General features: G+C 44.5%; 1 protein-coding gene across 3 annotated transcripts in view; it reads left to right on the top strand.

The window, feature by feature from the left end:
• The first annotated feature begins 470 nt into the window (after positions 1-470).
• LYPD6 (LY6/PLAUR domain containing 6) overlaps positions 471-19439 on the top strand; it is a 36034-nt gene continuing 17065 nt past the window's right edge. The window contains exons 1-2 of one of the 3 annotated variants that reach the window (XM_027656331.1): positions 471-998; positions 1342-1518. The gene's annotated coding sequence lies outside the window, so the exon portion shown is untranslated. Of the gene's footprint in view, positions 999-1336; positions 1519-5105; positions 5658-19439 lie in introns of those variants that run through there. The other 2 variants (XM_027656330.1, XM_027656332.1) reach the window with 2 other exon arrangements.

The raw sequence follows: 19439 nt of genomic DNA, 5'->3' as shown, positions 1-19439 counted from the left end.
AGTATTTTTCAGGCAAAACCATAAGGAATATTTAAGAGAAAAAAATGGATGTCTCCAAGAGGCTGTGTAGGTAAAAAAAAAAAGAATTAATTCAAGAATTCTGACTTTGCAGCCTTTACAGTAAGAGTGGTTGTATCAACAGAGCAACTCTTAGAAAGTTAAATTATACCCAGGAGTGTACACGTGGCAGAGCTCAAAACCCAGAGGACAAAAACACCTTTGGCCATGTCAGGGAACTGTTTGAGCGAGCTTGTTATTTTATAGATGCTGTTCCCATAAACACTGCGAGAGGAAGCAGGAGCAGCACGGAGCAGGAAAGACCTGCCGGAGCCCCTGCCCCTGATTTGTGTGCCGGGAGAGCAGTGGGAATGGGAGACAGGTTGTGTAGCTTCTCCCAAGAGCATTCCTGCCTTTATTAGCAGCTTCCAACTGGCAGCCAGAGCTGATTTAATAGTAATGCTTTTTTTTATGAATCGTTGCTTAGACTGTTTTGAATACTTTCTGCATGACTAATTAACGACCCGAAATGATTTAAATTGCGCTGTTAAAACTTCAGGACGTGCGAAACAAACGGCTCTTCTTCAATATTTTATCTAATCTCGGCAGTCTCAGGGGCTGGGGGGGGGGGGGTATCGCTTGTTATCTAAAAGCCACTTAAGTGAGCTAAAATGTGATGTCATGTTCTCTAAATACACGGAGGTATTTGTGCTCAGTCTGCCGAGACGCAGCCGTGACTGTGCGCTGTGATAAACCTAATTACGGCCTTTTAAACGATAACAAAAACCCACTGGAAACTGGCAGGAGATGAAAACCTGCAGCCTCGTACGCGCAGTTTTGCTTGGGTAAAGCGTTCTGTAACATTATGCCGGGATAAACCGGAGTGATTCATCGCTGGAAAGACACTCCCAGCTGGAGCAGGGAGTTGGAACTCGCTCGCCGGTGACCCCTCGGGAAGAGCGGCATCAGCCCCGCCGAGCGGGAAAGCTGCTGGGAATAAGGTAACCCCGGAGCCAGGAGTGCTCGTGGTTCGTGTTTGAGGTGTTTGGGTCGCTCTTTGCTGCTCAGGATGCGATTCTTCTCCCTTTGGGCTGCTAATTCCCTGTGCTTTTGAATCCGTGCTTATCCATAGATTTTTTTTTTTTTTCCTCTCCTCTCCCCCCTCGCTCCCCCCCGGCACAACGACGGCTTGTGTAAGAGAGCAGGATAACAACCTAATTGTTCGATGTGTATATAAACGCTTGAAATAATGCGGCATCTAATTTTTAATGAAGCATGAAGGAAAGCTAGAGCTCAGCACAATCCCTGCCCGCCGGAGATCCTAATCTTCCCTTCCCAGCGCAGGAGAGTGCTCCATGAGCCGGCCCCGGGAGGGAGCCGAGCCCAACCTGCAGCCCCGGCACCCGCATCCCTGGGTCCCGCATCCCCGAATCCCGCATTCCTGGCTCCCGGGGTCCCCCGGCCGCCGAGGGCGCGATGGAAATTCCCTGAGGGACCGGCTGGAAAATACGTGCTGCAAAGGTACATAACCCTTCTCTCTAACCCTTTTCTTTATTGTTTTCTCTATTTTTCTCTCTTGTTTTCTCCATTGCTTCTCTGTTGTCCTCTATTGTTTCTCTATTGTTTTCTCTATTGTTACGGCGGAAAAAAGCCACTTTTTTTACTGGGAAAGTCACTCGGCTTGACACGTGCTTAGGAAAACAAACCGTGTCTGTGTCGGGTTAAAGGGAAAATGCCCTTTTTCAGCTCGTCCAGCCCTCGGACGGGTGATTCCAGCTGGATTTATGGACCATCGCTCCGTTCTTGGAGCAGAACCGGCCCCGCCTTTGCGAGTGGGTTTGGGGGCTTTCAGGGGGTTCCAGCCGAGCCCCCCGGGAGTTGGAGCCCTCCTTCCCCTCCAAATGTCCCTCTTGTCCCCCCAGAGTCACTGGTTTGGGGGATCCCAAACACAGGAGCGGGATCTCCGGGTGCTAGAGGCGCTCCCGGGGCTGGTCCTGCCCCACTCCCCAGCGTTTGGCAGCAGGCTCTGGGTGTGATTCTTATTTTTATTTTATTTTTATTTTTGAGAGCCCGCTCGGGGAAATGTAGTTCTTCACAAATCGTTTCCCGAGTAAAAGCAAATGGAATAATTGTACGTGTTGTGAATCTGTAAAAGAGAAATGTCACTGCTGCAAAAGGGCTTCCTGAGCTTCCCTCTTAATTAAAAAACATCACTCTGCAAAAAATCACGGAATGGTTTGGGTTGGAAGGGACCTTAAAGCTCATTTCATTCCATCTCCCTGCCATGGGCAGGGAAACCTTCCACCAGCTCACGTTGCTCAAAGCCCTATGCAGCCTAACCTTGCATTGAATTAAATTAAAAATTAAATTAATTTCATGGATAAATAGTTGTGTTTCCAATTGTAGCCAGTGTCTGCGCTCTTTCTGGCTAAAATATACTTTTTTTTGGAGGGAATATTAACCATTTCTTAATTATAATTGCATTCTGTAGCTAAGCACTCAGTTACATCACTTGCCAGTACAGTAAGCTGTACAATTTTTCATAAACCCACGTGATTTCTGTTATATTTTGTAAATTTTTATGTGGCAATAGATATGGAAACCTGCCCAAATTGTGGGACTGCCTGCAGGAATATCCCTTGTGTGTAACTTTGTCAGGCGTGTGTTGGTTGATTTTTCCAGCATCAGGAGCTCAGACTGCACAGAAAGGATTGTGATTAGGTTTTTTTTATCACTTTAAGATTCATTGGCAGGCCAAGCCAGACACAGGGCTGACGCTTATCATGTATTGTGAACTTCCAATGGGCAGAACTGGCAAAATAGATGTATTTTCTATTAAAAAAAAATTATTATGTTGCATCAGAGATTTTGTTGTGCAGAAATTATTGTAACTAAGGCAGATCCCAGTGTGAATGGGGTGGAAACCCCCACCTTCAGAACAACCTCTGGTGAATTTTTTCCTGCTTTTATTGCTGTGGAAATGCTGTTTGGCACCGAGATAGGAGTATCTGGATGGGTCAGAGCTCGGGGCTGATGGTGGCAGGAGGTCGGGCAGGCTCCGCATCCAGATCCCGCTCCACGGCCTTTGGATGTCAGATGTGTGAGTTTGGTTCCCTGGTGTGGAAACAGTGCCATCCTTTGTGTAATGAGTGCACAAGGAAGGACAGGTGGAATGGAAACTTAGATATTCCTGCTCTGGTTGTGGTTAGGGATGAGCTTTCAGTGTCCAACACCGGGAGTGAGGAGGTGTCGGGACGAGATTTCTCCGCTCGGCCCCATGGAACGAGGTGAAAATAAACCATGGGTGAAACACTCCCGGGTGGGTGATCACCAAAAGGGGCACAGTGATTTAGCTCATTAGCACTGCTCAGCTAAAATGATTCCCAACACTCCACTGATTAGCTATGCAAACACCCAGGACAGGATTTTAATGGGGCTCGCCCTCAGATCTAACCCTGCTGCCTCCGGACAGCCCCGGGAGGTGCCAGCAGGGAGGGAATCTGACCCTTCCAGTTTCCACTGGAGTTTTTTTAGGCCAGTGCTGACATAAAAACATGTGAAAAGCCATCCTGGCTGTGTTACAGTAGAAGATTTGTTCACTGTAAATCTAAAACTTTATTTATGCGTCAGCGATCCGCCGGTTTAATTATTTGGCATCCGCGTGTCTGATCGTGAGTCTGATTTCCTCCGATTCTCTGGTGTAAAAGGCAAAGTTTAAGTTACAATGGAGTTTGAAAATAGAATAAATTATTTTCTTTCAGTTCTGCTCATGAGCAGGGGTGGGAACCCAAGCCTGAATCTCATGATTTACCCAGTTAGGAACCAGATCGATCGGCAACAAAAGAGTTTAAAATAATCGCTCTACGTCCTTCAGGATGTCGTTCAGCCACCTTTGGACCTGAGGGCAGTAAGTTATAACCCACTCTCCTTTTCCTGGCCCCCAGGTTGCACCTTGTGTCTGTCAAACTGATGTGATGGAACGGGCAGAGCGAGTCAACGGGGTCAAGTGATACAACGACCGCGCTTGGGCCAAGCAAACTCCACAGGGGAGGGTGGAGTATCTTGGGGAGCCCGATGGTTGGGTCCCATGGGGCTCAGTGAGACCTATTTAGTTAAAAATGGACTCATTTGCCTCGAAAACAAACTGTTATTTTAATCCTGGGGCAGCCGACGTGGTCCCTGGGTAAAAGGTGGCGTGTCCTGGTTGCTGACGGGGCAAGAAGAGATTTACTGAGTGACAAGGGCACAAAGTCAGTGGGAGAGTGGAATTTCTGCTGATTCTTTGGCACTCTGGATAGATTTTTATATTAGACAGTGACGTAATAGGTGAGGAAGGACAAAAGTACGAATATATTTCATGTTTATGTGATTTATTTTTTTAATTATTTTGGATTGCATGATTTTTTTTGGAGGACAGGTCAGTTCGGACGACAAGGCTCATCTGAAATCCCTTTTTCTGTTATAAAGTGGATAATTCCTCATGGTTTTCCATGTTGCCAAGTGTTACAATATCTGGGGTAGACCTTAGATGCCCATTCTCCCCCTGGTGTGTTCTTTGTTGTGTGGTGTGACCTACTGAGAGAGGAGCGTGGTTCTTATCCCTCAGTCACCATATGTTCCCAGAAATAATCATCGTTTTCCGTCAGTCCCAGTGCTTGGCCTGTTGTGTGTCCGCAGGACTTTGTTGTCTTTGGCAGAGTTTTCCTAAATTTACTGTGGAAATTCTGATGGTTTCCACAGTAGGGATGGAGATCTGCAGGCAGCACTCCTCCATCACAGGAAATATGTCATTGTTAACTTCTCAAATATTGAATTTTGCATGCTAAATAAATCCATGATTTTGTGGGGCTCTAAAATAAATGCAATAATTTTCTTGCTTTTTTTTCCTCAGATAAAAGACATTTTAAACAGCTTCTACTTTGGTATAAGTGGATTTTAGATCTGATATTCAGGTGACAGAAAGGAAAAAGGCTTTGTCGTTGTTTTTTGTTCTCAGACTGTGGTTCTCATGAGGAACTGCTTTTACTGAGTACATTTCAGTTGAGGCAACCAAGAGTTGAACCATTTGTTAAATGAATTAGGATTTACCTGCTTAGCAAAGGTGGAATTTTATATACACTGAAATCTGGGAATAGAGTTTGGTGTTCAGACAACAAGCCCCTGGTTTTGGGGAGCTGGTAAAATAAAAATCCTTGAGTCTGACCCAGCTTTAACAACAAATTGCCCACAATGTGCCTGGCTCCGAGGAGACCTAGTTCTGAGGAAGCTGCTTCCTTAAAAACTCGTGTCTTATCCTGGTTATCACTTGGCATGGGTTAAAAAAGGGAAAAATCCCGTATAAATGGTGTCACAATTTGTGCATTGCCCAGCTTTGTGCCTACGTGATCCCGGCTCAGACCCTTCTCTGGCGGTGCATGATTCCCTCTGAATCCACAATATTCCCATTTATTGGGTGGCAGCAGTGCCAAGGCATTAAGACTGGGGCTCTCTCCCAAGGGATGCTGCAGATGCACGGCGGGAGCTGCGCCTCGTACCGGGACTTGGCTTTGCTGGAATACTCGGAAAATTCTCCCTGGGAGCCTCAAAGTTAAAGTTTGGGAAGAACTTTGGGTGAGGACATAAAATATCCCATCTGCTCCTCCATCAGGGTGTGTTTCTGAGTAAGCTTTGGCAGGTTTTATATAAATGTGAATATATTTAAAAATTGATATAAATAGCTAAATATCCTATATATGCTAAAATGACAGGAATTAATGGGAGGAATTAACTAGATTATAATTAAAATTTATTACATCTTTTATCCTTTTATGTGTCTCATTTATACGAACTATTTATAAGTGTATAAAATTTGTGCATTCTATTTAAATTCTGAGCGGTTCATCTGCCTTTTAATTGTCTTCCTCTACGAGTGCCTTTCGTAGAATTACATAAATTACTGTCATCAAATTGTGCCTGCAATTACTTCATATCAGTCAACCCCTCTGCTTTTGTGTGTCTCTGCTTTCATCTCCTTAGCTGGGGTGCAGACCAATTATGACTTGCAGGCAGGTGACTGGCTCCCAGTGGGATGATCCCTGTGGATACAGAAGGTATTTGCCTGGCAAAACGGGCATGGAAACATTTCAGCACCGGGCAGGTTGCAAAATTCCCGAGGTTTGGGCTGTGGAGGGTGTTTCCACGTGCTGCCAGAAAGAAAAGTGTGTAAATTGATTATCAGACCGAATTATTCGGATTCAGGAATTAGTTATGGTGCAGTGAGTAAAATGACTCTGGGAAACTGGAATGAGGGCAAACAGGGTGTTTTCCTAGTGTTTTATATCCAGAAATGCTGAAGGCTGAATTAAATCTTGTCTGATTTTGAGCTTATTAGCTCTGGTTGTGAAGTGCCCGAGGGCAATTTTTAAAAAAAAATCCTCAAAAATATCTTTTTTTCAGAAAATTATCTGAACTGTTGCTCTCTTAGAGTTTATTTATTTTTTATTAATTATTTATATTCTCCTCCCTAAATTCTTGGAAATCACTAACTCCAGTCCCCATTCCCTTTCACTGTTACTGTTCCTTTATCCATGAAGAGATTTTCAGATGGAATCACGTCTCAGTGTGAGTCCGTGCTGTTTTCCAGCACTTGGACCGGGGTGATTGCAGCTCATTGTCCTTCTGTGGCATGAGATTCATGCTCCTGTTATGGAAATCAGGAATTTTTTTGGTCTGGCTGATGGAGGGAGAGGCCTGACCTGCTCATTTCTGGAGTTTAATCAGCTGTAGGATGGATTATTAAAGTAAATAAAGTGTGCCCTGGAAGATGAGGTAAAGATATGCCATAAAGTCACCTGAAAATAAGTTTGTTAGGAATGAGAAGGACAATCAATCCAGAATATTTTTCACTGAAACCCCTGGATTTCTCTTTGCCAGCTCCAACTTCCTCCTGCAGATTTTAATTCGTTGTTTCGCGTCCACGTGTGTGATTTTGGAACGAGCGAAGTAAATTCCAGCGGGTTCCTTCTCAGATGTGATTTCTGAATAACTGAATCAAAACTAATTTGGGCAGATGTGTGAGATAACCAGTTCCCCCAAACAGCACTGATGTGAGGGCAAACAATAGCTCTTGTCTGCAGAAGAATGGAAGCCCTTGATAAAATTTTAGCGTCTTAAGTTATCACTCTGTTGCTCGAGTCAGACGGTCTCGTGGGCTTTCACTGACCACAGTCCCAAGGAGCAGCAGTTTAATCTCATCCCAAATTGACTGTTTTCATAGTTGTGACGTCCACTTGCAGTTGGTTTAGACCTGATTTGTATTTTTATATAGATACCCATCTCGTGCTATTTGAGTGTCATCACGTGAATCTGATGTAGGTCTAAACACATGAAACAAAACAGACCCTTTGAATTGTCGTGAACAAGGCAAATAAACACAGTTTTAACATGAGCATGAATGTATTTTCATGACCAATTTGGCTTATTCTTTTCTTATGTATGTTTAAATATTTAATGGAGTTTAAGTTGGTTTTTTGTATATTTTATATTTATTACCTCTGTGGAGCTCTTTGTTTCCGTGGATGTCATTAAGCATCAGACTTTTCTGCGGATGTTAACAAATCAGACCATAAATATTTAGCCAAGGCAGTTTGTTTTCCTGGGATTCTTGTGTTAGCAGGACAGGATTCTAAAGCTAAACCAGCACAGGGCTGGATTTTGTAGAAATCCCGCCCAGTTTGTCTTCCCAGACAAACATTTGGGGCTAAACTGCCGAGGAAGCAGATGCCAGTCTGCAGATATTAAGAGTTAATACATCTCTTGAGATGTGTTCATGCTCTTAAGGAGCTTCCAGCCCACAGAGAGGCTCCTTGTCAGTGAGATCCGAGGGGCTGGAGCGGCGTCTCCGGCCACGGCGTCGAGCGGTGTTGGAGGAACGGGTGAGTGAAGGGTTGGGAGACGCCCTTTGGAGCCAACTTCAACCTGTGTCCTTGGGATAGAGGTGGTGGCTTTGGGTAGTTTTCCAGGGATTCCAAAATACTTATTTGGTGGGCGACAATTGTGGTGGTTTCGAGCGTCCAAGGGAGTCAACAAGAAGGGGTTTGAGGGGAGTGAAAATGTTATTGATTCCCAGGAAAAGATTAAGTGTCCTTGTTGTCCTTGTTTTACCTCCTGTCTCTGCTGAATGATGAGCGTGTAAATCCATATATATATAAAAAACCCTATATAAATATATATAAAATATCTATTTTAAAGTGTATAAAATACATACATAAAGACATAGATCTATATATTTGTCAGTTGGTCTTCAAGGATTGAAAAGATTTTAAGGCTGTTTTATCAACATCATTGTAAGAATGAGAGTTTCCTTGCTGTTAAGTGGTTTTCTACAAGAGTTTAGCTTGTAGGTGCCAAGCCTACACTGCTTCAACACAGAGTACAAAGCAGTTTTGTGGGGTTCTAAAAATAAATGCAATTATTTTCTTACTTTTTCCCCCATAAAAGGCATTTTAAACAGCTTCTGCTTTGGTATTAACTGGATTTTAGATCTGGTATTCAAGTGGCAAAAAAGAAAAAGGCTTTCTTGTGGTTTTTTGTGTCGTTCTCATGAGGAACTGTTTTACTGAGCACATTTCAGTTGAGGCAACCAAGAGTTGAACCATTTGTTAAATGAATTTGGGTTTACCTGCTTAGTGAAGGTAGAATTTTATATACACTAAAATGTCTCATCTGGGAATAGAGTTTGGTGTTCAGACAACCAGCCTCTGGTTCTGGGGAACTGGTAAAACAAAAAATCCTTGAGTTTGACCCAGTTTTAACAACAAATTCCCCACAACGCAGACCATGAGCCCCAGTTCTGAGGAAGCTGCTCTCTTACAACTTTGTGTCTTATCCTGGTTTGTAATTCAATTTTTTCCCCATTATTGGGGCACCTGAAAGGTTTTCCTTTCTTTCTCTGTCAAGTGTGGTGAGGGTATTTTTTGGTTTGGTGGTCTTTTTGGGTTGGGATTTTTGGTGTCTAACGAGGTGCTGATACAAATTGCAGTGTTCCCTTAACTGAGGCAGTTGGAGGATGTTCCCAGTGTGTGTTCCCTAATTTCCCAGCCTCTGCCTTCATGTCCAGCCTGTTGAAATGCCACTGATGGGTCTGGAGGAACCATTGAGCGACCCAGTAGTGGTGGGAATTGAGGTTTCTCCCCTCACCTTGAAGGTCTGATGCCGGTAAAACTTTTCAGCACTTCTAATAATTGAAAAGTACTGATTTCCTCGCTGGCTCTTAAATGCCTTTTAGTGGATTAGTTTGAATCACATCCACTAAGAGCTTGATCATCTGCCAGCCCCTAGAGTTGGGCCAGAGCTTTGTAAATTAATGAGCTCAAGGTGATTAGTACAGGTTGGGTGCTTTGGACCGTGCACCAAATTGTTCCTGTGCAAGGTGTGCAGCCCCAGATGTCTGTCACGTTTTCATTCCTGTGCTGTGAGGGGTTTTCTTTTTCCTGGCTTGGCAGTCAAAATAAACATGGAGGAACTGTCTGATTGCAGAGAATGAAAATTAGATTGAGGTTCCAAAAGCAGGACCAACATTATAACCACAGCTTTGTTGTGGAGACACTTGTTGCTGTGATAATTCTGACTCACTTCAAGACTTGTTGTGTATTTAACAGGTTTGTATCCAATATCCATTCAGGGGATGTGGTATGGGAAGATGTAGCACACAAAACCTCTGTGGGAAGGGGGTTTTTAAGTCTTGCAGCAACACTTCAGTGTCTCTTTGTGAAGGGAAAAGTGCCTCTAAATATATTGAGAGGCACACGGAATTCCGTGGACACCACACATTTTCCCCATGAACTGTTGGCCCCAATTCAAGGAAGGACAAGGACAACAGGGCAAGTTCTGGTGATGTGTTTAGAACTCACATTATCTGCAGAATTTTTTAAGAATATAGGAACTTTCAGTGAAAGGCAGGAAAGACCCTTTTATTTCACAAGCTCTCAGACAGATCCAGGTGATAGAAAAATGATGTGTGCACTGGACATCGGAATTCCCTCCGGCATTTCTGGTGCCAATGAGAGTTTGGCAGTGGAGGTCTCATTCCTGAGGCTGGTCCCATTCCTGCCTGCTACCTTGTATCCAGCATTTTCAGGAAGGGAGAGCACTTCCAAGCCATTGGCTTGAGTTTTGGTCTAAAATACCTGATCAATGTATTCAGTGATATTTGTCTTCTCTCAGTTTTTCTCTCTGATCAGCATCCATGGAGGGGAGCTTGGAACTAAATGATCTTTAAGGTCCCTTCCAACCCCAACCACTCTGTCGTTCATTCTGTATAACTGCTTTTCCAAGCAATTTTTTTCCTCACAGTCCTCTTCTTCCCACGTATGTGTGGAAAAGCTTTATGCTTGTTGGGTATCATCAGCTTTCTTGAGGGAGGATTATTTTCGAGGTGATCTGTCTTGAAAAGATTCCATGTGCTTCCAGCAGCTGTCAGCAGCATCTGACAGGTCTGGAGCAGCAGTGCTGGATCTGTCTGAGCACTGTTGGATTTTTCCCATTATTCCCAAGTGTTTCAAGTAAGACTTTAATATCAGCTTCTTCTTTAGAAGTCCCAAATACCTGCAGCTCTGGGTTGGTTAACTTGGCATTTTTCAGGGCACTGTGTGTCACAAGAGTTCCACTCAGATTGGTTTATTCTTCAGGAGTGAAGCTCTCTCGGTGGTCTCCAGTGGGGCAATAAATCTCCTTGTAGCTCCAAGAGGTGTAAATACTTTGTCAATCCTTGGTTGTCTGATCTCCTGGGGTGTAGGTCCATCCTGTTGGACTCATGGAACACAGGACACATGCTTGTGGTCCATTGCTGTTTGTCTGGGTGGCTGGAGAAGCAGCCAGGTGCCTCTGAAGCACTAAAAATATCCTGTCCCGTGGACACACCTTGCAGAATGTGACACTTGATTGAATAACAAAAACTTTCTGTCTCATCTGGAATTTTTTGGTCCTCTGACACGTGAAATTAAGCACTGAGGCTGCTTAAAGAAAGCACCACCATCACCAGGCCTTTGTCCATGGTTTGCTGGTGGTGGAGAGCCCAGCTCAGGCTGTGTGAGACAAACCTGAGCCCAGTCCTTCATGGGGGACATCTTCCCTGGCCAGTGCTTGGGGACAGTGGGGTGGTAACTCGGGTCATCAGTTGGGTGGTGACTATGCCCTGCTCAGGTGAGACCCCCCTGCAGAGCTGCTTCCAGCCCTGGGGAACAACATCAGGAGGACGTGGAGCTGCTGGAGAGAGTCCAGAGGAGGCCACGGAGATGCTCCAAGGACTGGAGCCCCTCTGCTCTGGAGCCAGGCTGGGAGAGCTGGGGAGGTTCACCTGGGAGACCTGAGAGCCCCTTGCAGGACCTAAAGGGGCTCCAGGAGAGCTGGAGAGGGACTGGGGACAAGGGATGGAGGGACAGGACACAGGGAATGGCTTCCCACTGCCAGAGGGCAGGGATAGATGGGATATTGGGAAGGAATCCTGGCTGGGAGGGTGGGGAGGCCCTGGCCCAGGTTGGGCAGAGAAGCTGTGGCTGCTCCTGTATCCCTGCAAGTGCCCAAGGCCAGGTTGGATGGGGCTTGGAGCAACCTGGGCTGGTGGAAGGTGTCCCTGCCCATGGCAGGCAGTGGAATGAGATGGGCTTTAAAAGTCCCCTCCAAGCCAAACCATCCTCTGATAACAGGGTGCACTAGTGCAGGTGAAGTGCTGTTAAAACCAAGCCTTGCTGTGAGTTGTAACATCTAAATGTCAGATTCTCTCTTAATCTGACCCATAATTGTACTCTTGGTTTGATTTGGTTAAACCTCCTTGGTGTCTCCAGCTCTCAGGACTGGTTGGCAGTGGTGTTAAACCAAAATCCAAATGATTTCTTGTAATTCCAAACAAACAGTAACTCCTCTGTCTCCAACTGTTGTTTGAAGTTTCATCTTCCATCTCTTCCATGTGCTCCACATTTGGGAAATGAGGACATTCCTTGTTGGGAATGTCTGTGGTGGGCAGATCTGAGCCGGGGGCTTGATCCTGCTGTTGTTCTGAGGTGTCTGTGTGTCTGTCTCTGATTTAAATATAAACCCATCACATAAGAGCCCACAGTGTATTTTGTTCAGTGCCTGGAGGAGCTGAGAGTGTGATAAGATGGTAACTATGCCTAGAGTTGGACATACAGATTTCTATTAACCCTCGGGGTAGTGATGAAAAAATGCTCTTTTGTTCCCAGTTTAGCACAGGAAGCTCATTTTGGCTTCTTTTAATATCACTGCTCCAGCTGGCAGGGAGTCAGAAATGCAGTTACATGACATCATATCTCTGGCACAGCAGCAGGGTTTGGAGCTCCAGGAATCAGCCCCCTGATAATAAATCAAAATGTGAGGTATCTGGGCAAGTCTGTCACAACAAGAAAAGGTTGTACAGCACATTTTTGATTTCTTCTCTTCCGCTTCAAGAAGAAAGATGAATTTTTCTGAGCTGTTCTCTGGATACCAGAGGATGAGCAAGCCAAGGGGGTGAAGTTATGGGGTGTTCTACAGGGGTGGGGACCTGCCCTGTCTCCTCTGTGGCTGTTGGGACTGAAAAATCCCTGACATCCCTTCACTTTGGCTGGGATCTGCTGATTTAGGGCAAAATTGGGGTCAAGAGGGTTGAATGTGTTTCCAGTCACACTTAAAAAATCCTAAATCTGTGCTGGCAGGTGAGAACATATGGTGGTTTATCACAGACCATGGAATGGTTTGGGCTGGGAGGGACTTTAAATCCCATCTCATTCCACCCCCTGCCATGGACAGGGACACCTTCCGCTAGCCAAGCTTGCTCCAACCTGGCCTCGGACATTTCCAGGGATCCAGGGGCAGCCACAGCTTCTCTGGGCAACCTGGGCCAGGGCCTCCCCACCCTCACAGCCAGAAATTCCTTCCCAATATCCCATCTATCCCTGCCCTCTGGCAGTGGGAAGCCATTCCCTGTGTCCTGTCCCTCCATCCCTTGTCCCCAGTCCCTCTCCAGCTCTCCTGGAACCCCTTAAGGCCCTGCAAGGGGCTCTCAGGTCTCCCTGGAGCCTTCTCTTCTCCAGGTGAATCTCCCCCAGCTCTCCCAGCCTGTTTAGCTTGCAAGAGTTTCAGCTACTTTGCTTTTGGTGTAAAGTTTTATTTTATTATTTTATTTTAATTTTTTTACTTTGTTTTTTTAATTACTCTTTACTGAAAGAGCAGGAAGCAAAGACTTAAACCACTGATTATTTGGTTTTTCTGAGGCAAACAGTTTTCATGACTATTGGGCAAAGTTTTAGGGTTTATAATGGGTGAGTCTGGAAGAAAGAAATCACTTGTTTGGGATGAGACCTTTCCTGCTTTCTGTTGCAAAGGGGAGAAGTCATGGATGTGCACAGGTTGAAAGTATAAGACCAAACTGTACAGACTTCTATTTGTTATTTTTTCTCCTCATTTCTCTATAATTTTTACCTCAAATAACACTTTTTGTCTGCTGGTTCTGGAGGAGTCAGGTGTGGTGCCCGTCCTCCTTGTAAACAAAGCTGTAACAGAAAGAGCAGACACCTGATCAGAGGTGGGGACCTGCTTTCTAATTAATTCCTGCTGCTTCTCACGCTGCTGTATAACTTTATGAGGAGCTCAGGGAGATCCTGTTCCCTGGTTTGGGAGGCTTGGTTACTGCTCTCCTTATCCCGCTCATCTCAGCAGGCCTGGACCTCTTGGGTTACCTGTGCTCCACAGAAAGGTATATTTTTAAAAGCACTTCTTGTTTTGGGAGGGTTTTTTTTATGCTGCTGTGTCAGAGAGGAGTGGCTTCCTGGGGGTGTGAGGTGCCAGGGTGGTGCTGGGGTGAGTTGGGGGATGTGGAAATTAATTTTACTGTGATTTAGGAATTGTGGCTTTTGGAGCTGTGGCTGCAACTGTAAAGCTGCACTGGTGGTAGGAGGTACCAGCTTTGGGGGGCACCCACAGCTTTGGGCAGGGGCTGGTCTTCACTCAGCCTTTGCAGGAGGATGCTCATCTACAGCTTCCTCAGGAGGGGCAGGACTGAGCTCTGCTCTGGGGGACCAGGGACAGCACCCAGGGAATGGCTGGAGCTGTGCCAGGGCAGGGTCAGGTTGGATCCCAGGAAAAGATTCTTCCCCCAGAGGCTGGTTGGGCACTGCCCAGGCTCCCCAGGGCAGTGGGCACAGCCCCAAGGCTGCCAGAGCTCCAGGAGGGTTTGGATGATCCTCTGGGGCACAGGGTGGGACTCTTGGGTCTGTCCTGTGCAGGGTTGGACTGGATGATCCTTGTGGGTCCCTTCCAGCTCAGGATATTCTGGGATTCTGTGTGATCTCACCGCTCATTCCCACAACATCCCTATGGAAGTGGTGTTTAAAGTCAATGGAAGGTTTTCTGCTCACTTAAATGCCATAGCACTGAGCCCCAGAATTCCAGAGGAAAACAGTGCAGATGAAGTGTCTTATCCTGGGATTTTCTGGTTTCCACGCGCTTTTGGAGTCAGTAAGGCTTGACACTTAAATATGTAAGCAAACCCTGCTGACTTCTGCTGAGAGGAACATTCAGGGTGTAATCACGGAGATAACTGCACATTTTCCAGCCTGAACTTCTACCAGGGATTCATGGAATTGTCAGAGAATCAGAATGGTTTGGGTTGGAAGGAACCTTAAAGCTCAACTCATTCACCCCCTGCCATGGCCAGGGACACCTTCCACTAGCCCAGGTTGCTCCAAGCCCTGCCCAACCTGGCCTTGGACACTTCCAGGGATCCAGGGGCATCCACAAGTTCTGGCTTTAAACTGAGAAAGAGTAAAGTAGATGTTGGGAAGGAATTCCTGGCTGGGAGGGTGGGGAGGCCCTGGCACAGGTTGCCCAGAGAAGCTGTGGCTGCCCCTGGATCCCTGGAAATGTCCAAGGCCAGGTTGGATTGAACTCTGAGCAGCCTGGGAGAGTGGAAGGTGTCCCTGCCTGTGGTGGAACTGGATGGGCTTTAAGGTCTCTTCCAACCCAACCCATTCTATGATTCAAAATGAATTATAATAGAGAATAATTATAATAATACATGATTATATCTAATAATAAATTATAATATTATAATAGGTAATAATTGCAGCCAGCGATGACACCCTGGAATGTGCCAACACTGTGCCTTCATTCCAAGATATCTCCAGAGTTGCCCTCCCTCATGAGCTGGGTGGGAGTGATCAGTGCCCAGAGCTCACAGAAACCTCCTCAGGGCTGTAATTCCTTTTTAAAATGTCTTTCTTGCATTGTTAACTTGAGATATTTCCAGCCAGTGTGTGTTTTACTTGCAAAGAGAACAGAAATGCCATTTTTCTTTAGTTGGAACCCAACCTGGATTTAAGCAGGTAGATGGTTGTACAGCCAATGACTTGTGGCATAATTAAATCACTGAATTAAATCAGTGTTTCAGTGCCAAAATGTGTCTCTTGGTGAGCATGGAGGGGGTGGTCACAGATGCTCTCAAGTAATTTATGTTTAATCTATAATTTTCTTGGAAAGTCAATCATTTCATATAATAAAAGAACCTTATTCCATGATAGAACCTTGGTTTATTTTTTCATGGGGTCTCAATGACATGTAAAAGATAAATTAATCAAAATAGTGGCATGGAAAGCAATTTAGAATTCCTTTTGTCAGACTTGTTCTCATGTATCCTTTGGACCAGGAAGATTTTTGAATTTCCAGCCCATTTTCTAGTTAGTCTGTTTGCTTTATGGAGTAAACTTCTGTCATATTTTATTCGAGAGTGATTTAATTTTATTTTTGGTGTGGTTTTGTTTGGTTTTTTGTTTTGCCCTTTTTTGGTTGTTTTTTTTGTTTGGTTGGGTTTTTTTGTTAGGTTGGTTTTTTTTGTTAGCTTGGGTTTTTTTTTAGCTTTTTTTTTTTCTTAGGTTGGGTTTTTTTTGTTAGGTTGGTTTTTTTTTGTTAGGTTGGGGTTTTTTTGTTAGGTTGGGGTTTTTTTGTTAGGTTGGGGTTTTTTTGTTAGGTTGGGTTTTTTTTGTTAGGTTGGGTTTTTTTGTTAGGTTGTTTTTTTGTTTTGGGTTTTTGTTTTGGGTTTTTGTTTTGGGTTTTTGTTTTGGGTTTTTGTTTTGGGTTTTGTTTGTTTGTTTTCTCATACAATGTTGTGGGCTGACCTGATTGTGCTCTCAAGAATATCTTGATCCTTATGATAATGCAAAGGAGCTTCCAGCCTTTTGGGGGTGGTTTCTCAATTATTAGGGAGTCCTTTGCTAGGAAAAAAAAAAAAAAAAGAAATATAGTGATGTTGGCCCAGTGCTTAAGCTGGAAAGCAAAACTGGGCAAAGCTTCAGTTCAAATGTTTTCAAGAAAATGGGTTTATTTTGTCTTAAATATTCTGTTGTGTTTGGTGTGGTAAAAACAGCAGAGCTGTGGCTCTGGTTGGGGAGTGTCTTTTCTAGAAGCCTCTTTTCTCCCAAGGCTGGAGGAAGAGGTCCCTCAGAGGGTCATTATCTACAGTGGTCTGTGTTTGCTGCCAGCACTGAAGTAATTGTCAGAAAAGGCCAATTTTAGAGAAATTAGTGGATGAAAAGCTGTTTATTTTCCAGTCAGATCCACATCTCGCGGATTAGATGTGGATTCCTCACCCAGCTGGGGGCAGGACTGAGAGTGGAGATCAGATCTCCTGAAAACCAGTAAATCACCATCTTCCAGCAGTGAAAATGTCAGTGGGGACATAATGAAAGTTCTATATCGTGGCCTGTGGAATTCCAGGTGATTCACAGGTGAAAATTAAGCAACTGGTTAAGTTGGGGGGGCCCATTTTGAAGACTTTGTCTGTGGGTGAGTGTTGGAGGCTGATGAGTTGGAGCATGATTTTGAGGTATTCTCCAGCCATGCTGGAGATAACATCTCTGAGCTGGCAGACACTGGAATTACTGATGATGCTCCACAAACACTCTGTACCTTGGGAAAGTGGACTTTCTGATGCCAAGATGATGAGGCATTCGGATCTTGCAAGAGGTAGAGCAGATGAAGAGATAAGTGAAGGAGCAGAGGAGTCTCCAGGAGGTTTGATGGATCAGATGGAGCAGCAGGACCTCCCAGTTACTGAATGTTTCATTTAATGTCCTATATAATATTTGCCATCTGGTGAACTCGTGGTATTAAAGCATCTCAACTGACTGAAACGGTCGGTGGTAGAGATTCCAGGGTGTGGAATGGTGGGGATGGAAGGAGTTAGGAAAGGTGTTGGGGCAGATGGAGGAGGCAGCAGGGTGTGGGGCTGGTTACAGGTGAGGGCAAAGGGGGGGTGAGGGAGTGGAAGGCCTGACCACCCCGTGTGAGAACCTGCCCCAGTGAGGCTTGGCACTGAAGAGGTCCCACCTCCTCCACTGCAGATGAGCCAGGATGGAGGGAAACATTTAGTTTTTTATTTTTTTTTTTGGTTTAAAGTTTAATGCCAATAAGGTGTTAGAGTTTAATTCATGAGCCAGGAAATGCTTCTGTGTTTTCCTCATTCTGTTATAGGGTGAAGTGTAAGAGAGACGTGGAGCTTCCAGGGCATGAAGGGGCTCCAGGAGAGCTGGAGAGGGACTGGGGATAAGGGATGGAAGGACAGGACACAGGGAATGGCTTCCCACTGCCAGAGGGCAGGGTTAGATGGGATATTGGGAAGGAATTCTTGACTGTGAGAGTGGGGAGGCCCTGACTCAGGTTGGGCAGAGAAGCTGTGGCTTCTCTGGATCCCTGGAAGTGTCCAAGGCCAGGTTGGAGCAACCTGGGCTAGTGGAAGGTGTCCTTGCCCATGGCAGGGGTGACACTGGATGGGCTTTAAGGTCCCTTCCAACCCCAATCATTCTGTGATTCCATCATTACAGTGGGGATTTTTGAGTGCTGAATGTATGAAACATAAAATGGGTTCAGTAACAGAAGAAATGTATCATATATTGAATACTGGAGGCAAACACTTCAAGAAAACTTTATTCATGTCCTCATTATTTCTGCCAAAATGAACATATGAATAAAAGTTTGTTATTTTGGAAAAGTATCAGTAAGCCAGGAACCACAGTTTCAGGGAGATTCACTTCTTCTATCCTTGGGCACTGTTGTTGTTTGCAGCTCACCACGAATAGACACAATAAACAAGTGATGAGCTCCAGGGAATTCTTTCTGGTGGGTTAAAGTAACAATTGAAAGAAAAAGAAATAAAAAAACCACAAAAGAGAACTAAAAAAACCACCCCAAACAACAGGAAAATCAGCAACAAAAATTCCTTTTCTGATATTCCTTACAAATGGCTGGGTTTGTTTTGGGGAGAAATCCAGGAAGATGAGAGCCTGGGTTTGTGCTTGTACTGATTCCAGTGCACATGTTTACCCCTGTTCAGTATCTTAATTTATTTTATTTATTAAATAAATACTTATTAGATTATGTATTCACTGCTCTTAAAAATTAGCACATAAATTTATGCACCAGCTTCATGGCAATGAACAATCATGGGAATGTTTTCCTTTCTAACTGTGGAATATAACAGCATAATTTTTATTACAATATTGTGTTATGCCCATGCCCTTGTTTATGTGATATATATACAGTAAAATTGAGGAGGGGTTGATTAACCACAGGTGAAGTGTAGGGGGGGGTGCAGAGTTTGTGTGAAAAATGAATGGAAAATTAAATGCACAAGGGAACTGATGCTGGGGGGAGTGAATATATTTCCATTTTATTCCTGCAGTTTTCTGTCTGCTGTTAATTCACTGTATAAGCATCTCCCTCCAAACTGAAGTTGGAACAGCGAAGTTGTTCATTTTGGCTTCAGAAAGATGAATTAAAATTAGAATTAATTCAGTTATTCAGTGCAGGGTGAGCATTTTGTCCATCTGGAAATTTTAATGGTATCAACAAGAGAGGGTGACTTTCTGCACCAGGGGAAAGAATTTTCTGTAGGAAGGCACCTTAAGTGCAGCTCAGCTTCCCAGGATATGGATGGATGGATAAAAACCAGGGAGCAGAGCAAGGTCTCCACCTCAGGAATATCCACTGAGACCCATCAGCTGGAAGCTTGAAACCACCACAGGAGCAGTGACCAAAATTGAGGATGGTGTTTTACAGCTTCCCATCACTGTGGAGATGATAATTTTCTTTTAATTAGACCTTTTTTTTTTTTGCCAACAAGTTGGAAAAACAAAGGAATTAAATGGCTTTTTCTAGGAGGACAAGTGGCAATTAACTGGCCATTGAATTCAAATAACACTGGAAAATCATATGGAGCAGAGGGAGCGTTGTTTGTTTTGGGTTATGCCGAGGTTTGTTTTTCTGGAAAAACTAATGAAAATCTTAATGAATTACAGAGTTGTTTACTCTGTGAATTAACAGACAGCTGAAAGAACACTAATTGGTCAGTTCTCATTTGGGTTTGTTTAATGATACGTAGCTTTTCTACTGTTTATACCAAATAAAATATGCATTAA

This window comes from Corapipo altera, unplaced genomic scaffold, assembly GCF_003945725.1.
Source record: "Corapipo altera isolate COAL_440 unplaced genomic scaffold, ASM394572v1 68, whole genome shotgun sequence".
NCBI lineage: Eukaryota > Metazoa > Chordata > Aves > Passeriformes > Pipridae > Corapipo > Corapipo altera.
Note: the sequence above shows the minus strand (reverse complement) of the source record. Positions and strands in the feature narration are given on the sequence as shown.